At 38.2% G+C, this 7,821-nt stretch overlaps 1 protein-coding gene across 1 annotated transcript in view; it reads right to left on the minus strand.

Moving 5' to 3' along the window:
• VPRBP (Vpr (HIV-1) binding protein) overlaps nt 1-7,821 on the minus strand; it is a 48,624-nt gene that overhangs the window by 5,401 nt on the left and 35,402 nt on the right. The gene's annotated exons all lie outside the window — the stretch shown is intronic.

The raw sequence follows: 7,821 nt of genomic DNA on the forward strand, positions 1-7,821 counted from the left end.
AGGGAAAGATACTATTAGCCTAAAGCAATTCTTGAATCACTCAGCTTCAGACAATGGAACTGTTTAAAGCAGCTCAGAAGTCTCATCTTTGGCATTCACCTGTGGATCAAGATCTTTCTCTATCAAACCATAAGAATTTGCATTCAATAAAGCACCTGAATTTCTCATTGTACAGATCAAATCCAGAAATCCATGTCTAGCAGATAAAACTGAGTGGGAAGAAGCTGTTACAGTCCTATTGTTCTTCCAGACAAACGAGAGGCTAAAAAGTGCCATCACAAGCCAAACTCCAGGAATTCTTCAAGACTCAAAGAAAGGGTTCAATATACCTGCACATCTTCTCAGAGTCACACCCTTTTTCTCTAACAGAATGCTTTCATGTGGTAGGAAGGCAGCTCTCAAGTCTTAAGTGCCCCTTTGTTCTGGGAGGGAACACATTTTACAAAATTATGAAGCAGTTAAGATAGATATTTAACAACCCACTTGAAGGGTTAGTTTGGCCCTCAAGCTCACCACACTCACATTGTGCTGTTTAGACTGCTGCATTTTCAGATCTAAAAGCACAGAGGAAAAAGACCTTATTGTCATCTCCCCAACCTACTTTTTTTTCAGTCAGTGCTATGAAAGAAATCCACCACACCTACACAAACCCAACATCTGTCATAGGCAAAAGCAACAAGGAATGCCAAAAAGCCTGGGGAAATTGTATTGTTTCTTCACTTGCAAAAGGCAGCCAGGTCTCCTCTACTGACCAGAAGTGCTGCGTTGTTTAAATGGAGATTACAGTATAAAAGCATTGGTTTGCTAGATACAGTTTTTCTTTCCGAAAGAGCTTATATTAAGTATAAAACCAAAACAACCTGTACTACAGCCTATGCTTATCTTAGGCAATTACAAACTTTAGAGTCAATGAGTCCTCAAATAAACGGACATTGCTTTTTGAATTGTATAGACACTGGGAGAGGAAATACCCTACTTGTAGTTCACAGTTTTAAACTGCAGTGCCATATCGAGTATAATTTTCCAGAAAATATATTAAGTATAAAAGCTTTTGTCTTAACACTTTTACTTGTGTTCTATGCAGTATCTGTAGAGAGACCAATGTCTTAAATTTTATTACTCTATTCAGAATTGAAAAACTGATTAAAAACTGAAAAGGCAGGAGAATTTATTTTCCTTTTTCAGTTTCTAAACAACTCTGAAGCTGGAAAGGAGGAGATAAATTTATTTTAAAAACTTGGAAAAATTAAGCCAAGTTTTTCAGTGTCTGGAGATAGAGACACAACTGTAGACATTAGGGGAAGAAAGTGTATTGTCTACGAGATTCATTTAGAGCCTGTGTAGTTGAAACCTAACGGATTCTGAAATGAGTTAGGTACCCTCTTAGTTTCCACATCTGTGGAATTTCTGAAAGCATTTCTTTCCTAAATATCTAGCCCACAATGACTTAAAAAAAAAAAAGGTCAAAACTACTGAATTTGATTGTGTTTCACATTTAATGTATTGGAAATTGAAATACTATTTTATCAACATTTTCATTCAAGCTTAAGGCAAGGCATATATAGCAATATCATCCTTCAAATACAGGATGAAATGAAATACAGTTGTATAAAGCTAAAGATTTCTTCTGGCTGACAAGTGCCAAATTACACAGAAAGGGTGTATATTTAGCTGCAAATTAACTTTGAAGGATTATACCAACCAGTGAGGAAAAAAATCCTTTGTGAAAATACAAATAGCAACAGAATACTAGAGGACTGAAATCACTGTTTCCACCTTTCCAGTTTAAATTACTTAATCTGAAGAAGGTGATTAGAATCAGGCCACACTCACTTAAAAACCACCCTTATAAGAACAGTAAGATGTGATCTAAATTATACCTGTCCTTGGTAAACCAGAAAATAGTGTGAAAACCACGCTACAAGAAGTCACATGTGCACGTGAGAGAGCGCACAACATGCTCACAGTGCGCATCCTTACCGAGCTGAACGAGTGACACAGAACACAGCTCAAGAGGAGTGATCTTAATTAGTGAAACCTGTACCTTATCATGTTTTAAAGAACACAAACAGGAACCTGGAAACTGTGGTGCTTCTGCGAAGTAACAGGCTAATGCTGCATTAGCTTCTGAACATTCTCCAAGCGCAAACCCCTGCAGGCACACTGCAATACTCCAGTCTAGAAACACAAGGCTTGCATATATGTGGTGAGATCTTTCTTAAGAAAGCACACTGAGCTTCTGCACCCAAACCCAATCTGTGGGACATACGGCTGAGAAAGGTGTGAGGAGATACCAGGTGAAGTCTAACACCATCATACATAAGTGATATCCAGTCTGTTAATGGGTATCTAGGCTGTATCCTCATCAGATACCACAACTGTCTCACATAAGGGATCCACATACAGATAAAAAATGGCATGCCTTCCCCAATGACTCATTCAGTATGCTTGTATAAGAGCAGTGAAAAAAATTCTTGAGCAACGTCACAAGGGAAGATAGGCAGAACAGTTATTCCAAACCATATGTGGATTTGTGAAGGAGAAACCTGCAAAAGCAAGCTCCTACCTACTCATCAGTAGTTCCCAAGAGCTTTGGGCAATGACACAGGTGCTGCCAGAAAAAAGAACCAGCATGCACATCTATGCAAAACAAGCATGCACCTGTGCTTATCTTCCTCATTGGAGTGAACTGATCCACAGAACCCATGGACCAGCACACTCCATATGACTTAAACAATATCAAGCCATCACTAACTCCTTTACCAGAGTATCTTTAGGCAGCTATTTGGGTTGTTCTCTGTAAAAGCTGCTTAGATCAGAACTTCAGCTGTTCATGGAGTCCTCACATGCCTCATCTGATTCCTTAGAAAATATTCTCTTTCCTCTCCAACAGAAGCCACTTCACAGCTGCCAGTTATATTTACAGAAGGCACGAAGGGAGTATTGTAGAATTACAAACCGACCACCTCATAACCTTCCCTCTGTAAAATGTTTTACCTCACTATCAGCACTCTGACCCACTGCCTGATATTTCTGTGCGCCTGCTCTACAGCCAGGTGCACTATTATTACAATACAGCCAGAACAAAACCCTATCTTCCTATGTAATTCATGTAAGATTACAAACAACCCCAACCTGAGGCTATGATGGAGGAAAAAAAAAAAATCTAGTGCTCCCTTTTAAATAGAGTAGGCAACACTCAGAGGGACATGACAGAGCCTAGCTTTTGAGTTAAGGATGTCACATTGCTACCCATTTTAGTTACACTGTGATTCAGGTATATTAATTGCTTGTAGATACCTAAACTTAGGATTAATTCGTGGGAGCTTTACCTTGATAGATGCCAAGAATAGAACAGTTTAAAGTAGAATACCCATTGACCTCTAATGAGACTCAAATTTGTAATTATATATTACATAGATATGTATTAATTTTATTATTATATATTATAGTGAATACGAATACTAGGGGTTTTCTGTGTTATCTTCACAATACTGTACCAGTGTTACTCCTCTTCATCTCCAGCATACACAGATGTCACTACATAACAGCTGCAATGCAGAGGGCATTATAGTATCAACATACCTGGATGGCCAACTCTTTCTGCTCTTCAAAAACACAGTATCGCAATTATAATAAAGGAATTTTAATCTAGGAAACACCCACCCTGTTTCATCACAAAATGGCTTCCTGACCCCACTTCTCTGCATAAATACTTACGGTGCTGACTTCACCCCAGTTAAAGCAAAAAGACTGCAAAAATAAGGCAATGAACAAAGACAAAGCTGACAATTTAAAGCGAACAAGAGAACAAAACAAAACCCCAGTTTAAAGGGGGGTAAGGGATAGCAAAGGTTTAATAAGGGGATAGCAAAGAAGTAGGCTGCAACTTCAGTGTGGAATAGCTATCCACAGATGTAAGTAAGATGTCCACACGGGGACAGGCCCCAGTTTAGCTTAGAAATTGTTTGACTCAACTAAAGAATTAATTTGACTCAACTAATAAAGACTAGTTTAGGCTGAAAAAGACCATCTATACAAAGGGTTTGTATCAGTTTAACTCAAAAAGTCTTAAGAATGTCAGTCAGTAATGTATAGTATCATCAGTTATATACTTTAGACGAGTATGAAGGATGCAGGAACTATCAGTTCTTCTAGGATAAGATTGCCAAATGGGACAATTAATTTAAGTGTGCATCTTAGAGAAATCTCTCAACACTCACTAACTCACCAAAATTCACTAATTCACTTACACAGTAACACATAAATAGCTACAACACACAGTCTATGACCCTGGAACTACTTTGAGGATGATTAAGAGGGCAAAAGGGATTCACGTCAGCTTTTTAACATGCCTGCATACAGGCAGATTTACAGAGATGTAGTAGTACAAGAAAAGCTGTACAGTAACTTAAAGAATCAGGAAAGTTGATTATATAGCAAAGGATTATCTCAAGATCATCTCAAAGCAAATTACCGGTAACTTAACTCTACCACCAGTTTGCGATCTTGCGTAAAGATTCACAAAGCCAAGTAGATTTGGTTCAATTAATTTATCATTTAAAACTACAAAGGAAAAAGTTAAACAACATCCCCTAAAGGAACAGCATCTATAGGGGTGGCAGCTCTGTAACAAAAAAATGCTTGACCTAATTCTTCATGTTGCCAGTATTTACAGCCCGTTCAGAGCTTAGTTAAATACCCTTTGCTCTTGTTCAAGCGTTATGTATTTTCTTCCATATTGTTCTTTGATGCATGTTTGCATGCACTTCATAGACTTTCATCATCATGGACTTTCTTATTGTTCCCCTTTAATTTTGCACATACACAATTCACAAAGTTTTGTCTTTTTGGGTAGTACAGGTTATTGATACTTAACATATTCACCCGTATTCATTTCTCAAAAAACATTCAAAGGCTCAGGAAAACCGCAGTCTTTCACTTATTCAAACTCCGATGCAAAATATATGTTAACTAGGCAGAACTTTGATTTTTTTATTTTAACATTTCTGCACTGTATTTTAACATTAAATCAGTGTATGTACAAAGTGCTTTCAGGAAGTATGGCTTACAGCTCTGCTGACCTGCAGTATATAAAAATATACCAGCTTGCTTTACAAGCACTCTTAAGGCGTTTTATGGAGTTTTCTTACATTTCTTGAATCCAAAAATTTTTTATGACCAGATGAACAGAATTTGAGACTTCTCAACTGCAGGTTACATAATCTCTCAAATTTACACTAGGCTGCCATGAGAAGATCCCACAGATCCTTTTTGATTGTCGATAATAGGTTTGGAAATCTTAATTCAGTTTTGAGATTTACAGGTCACTGATTTTTTGCTTATTTGACATGGTTTCAGCTGTTACAAAAAGCTTTGTCTTTTCATCTAACACCTCATTCACTTTTTCTTCCTCTACTAGGAGTTGATTCACAGTCCAAAACAAGTATTTACGTCAATAGTTCTCTGACCAACTTCCTCTGTTACTGCTCTATGAACTCTTTAGCCGGCATCATCTCACTGCTGCTCCTTCCCCAGCCCCACGCTCACCTCCTATCATCACTTCCAGTGCAACGCTTCTCACCTGCAGATGCTTTCCAGCAACAGTCCCTTCCTCTGAAAACACAATCTCTATTGCACCTCTCAGTTTGAATCATGCTATACGGTATTACTCTACTCTAACTGTTCTTATTTTCATCTATGAGGCTGCCTTTTCTCTACCTGCAAAACAGTTAATCAAATGACAGTGAAGCTTTTCCCACTTTTTCAAATCTTTCAGCTCATATTTAATTAACTTCTGGCTATTTGTAGCTAAGTCTAATCATCTGCTGGTAAGCATCTGCTTCTATAAACGGTTTATTTTTTCTATGATTTTTTTTTGGGGGGGGGGGGGGGGGGGGGGGGGGAGGGGGGGAGGGGGTAGAGAACTCCATGTTTCCCAGAGTCTCATTATTTTGGTCAATTTACTTGCTTTTGCAAGAAACCACCTACTAGTTTACTTCTCCCTCTCTTTCTCCCCCCTCCCCCAAGTTTCTCCTAGAGAAAAGCAAACTCATTTTTAGTAATCTGCTCTCTTTCAAATTATCAGTATTATTTTAATTACTACCTATTTCCAGCATGGGAAGGAGCTTTGCTTTCATAAAAAAGAACATATGATCATTGTTCAAATACAAGTGCACTGAAGAATGTTTCACTCCAGAGGAATAAGTCTCTCTTTGTTTTAGTAATTTATCTTTCTCCATAGACAATCCCCTTGTCATATCTTCTCACAATAGTTCTCTTTGCTTCCAAAGCATCTGTGTAGCATATTGGTACTTTCTGATCCTTTGCTACGCAATTCTCAGGAGTGACAATGTCTGGTTTTCAGTCACTTAAGAGTTTCTATCCAATTCCACCCCCACCCACTTCTTAACAGTCCCTGAACAATAGGCAGTGGAAAAAGCTTAAATATAGCCAACAGTCCTTCTAGGGGGCCAAGCATGTAAGGAATTCTACATCCTAGATTACCTAGTCTCCATCCTTCCCCTCAGCTAGCAAGCCCAAACTCACTTCCTATTATTATACCACTAAATTCATTCTAAGTATTCTCCTTCACACTACTGGGCTGCACCTTCTTTTACCTTCTTGGCTACTTAAGTGTTAGAATTTCTACTTCTTCATAGCCATTAATGAGGTCACAGAGCTAGAAACGTAGAAGCCTGGGAATACGCAGAAGTTACTATATGTAACAAGCAAGGAATCTTACCATAGGCTTCTATGCAGATGTAGGTATGTGCAGATTTAATACAGGAAACAGCACACAGCATACAGTATGTCACAGAGGCAAAACATGGAGTGAAGAAATAAAAAAGCAGTTATTCTCTTAGTCTATGTAAGTAGGTTTAGCTTGTCTAACAATGACTACTTACCTGTGATGAATGAAAAAGCATCCATGACACAGATAAACAAAAACTTGAAAGTAACCGGGCCTCTGTTGGACTGGCATGTTCAGTTGGGACGCTTTTGACCAATACTCTGGTTTTGCCTATGAAATGTTTTCATTTTAACATGACTGTATGTACCTGATGATAATCTAACTCCAGAGTCACTGTCCTCTTTGAGGCATGTGCAACTAATCATCATTTCGCAGTCAATACATTCCTTAATGCTACGGATAAAAGTGTTCTAATTAACTATTATATTCTCTGTGCTGTAGGGCTCAGAAATGTAAGGAGTCCAGAACAAGGTGCAATTTCTGAATCTGCTTCTCTTCCTTCCTCTCACTGATCTCACACTTTCACTCACAAAAATAAGCCCATGCCTTCAATTGCATGACAAAAAACAATAGTGTGTAAAGGAATTTCAAAATTTGGCAGGTAAACGAACTCCCCCTCTATGGACAAGAATTTGTTCCTTTATTTTCTCAAGCTTCTGACTGACATTTCTCATCACAGCTGAGGCAGCTTTTATTTTCTTGGATCCCAACTACTCTGGGAATTCTAGAAAGATGTGTTAGGTGAGAGGAAGTCAACCTTTGATTTCTGTCACTGCACAGGCAGAATATACTTTTATCTCTGCTGAAGCTGTTTTACTGCATAATACTAGGTCTAGCCTTCTGAAAACTCCAAATCCTTTTCCCTTTTCAAGAATTTCCTCTGTTTGCACTAACTGACAGCTAGTGAAACTAGATTCTGAAACAGCAGAATAGGCTGAAGCGGTCACAGTTATTTGCTACTATCTAAAAGTGTGGTAAGAAGTACAGGTACTGGGAAAGCTTTTTTTTTTTAAATATCTGTTTTGAAGGACGCCTGTTCAGAAGATGCATCTGTGTTTTAAACAAGT

This window comes from Pygoscelis adeliae, unplaced genomic scaffold, assembly GCF_000699105.1.
Source record: "Pygoscelis adeliae isolate BGI_AS28 unplaced genomic scaffold, ASM69910v1 Scaffold94, whole genome shotgun sequence".
Classification (NCBI taxonomy): domain Eukaryota; kingdom Metazoa; phylum Chordata; class Aves; order Sphenisciformes; family Spheniscidae; genus Pygoscelis; species Pygoscelis adeliae.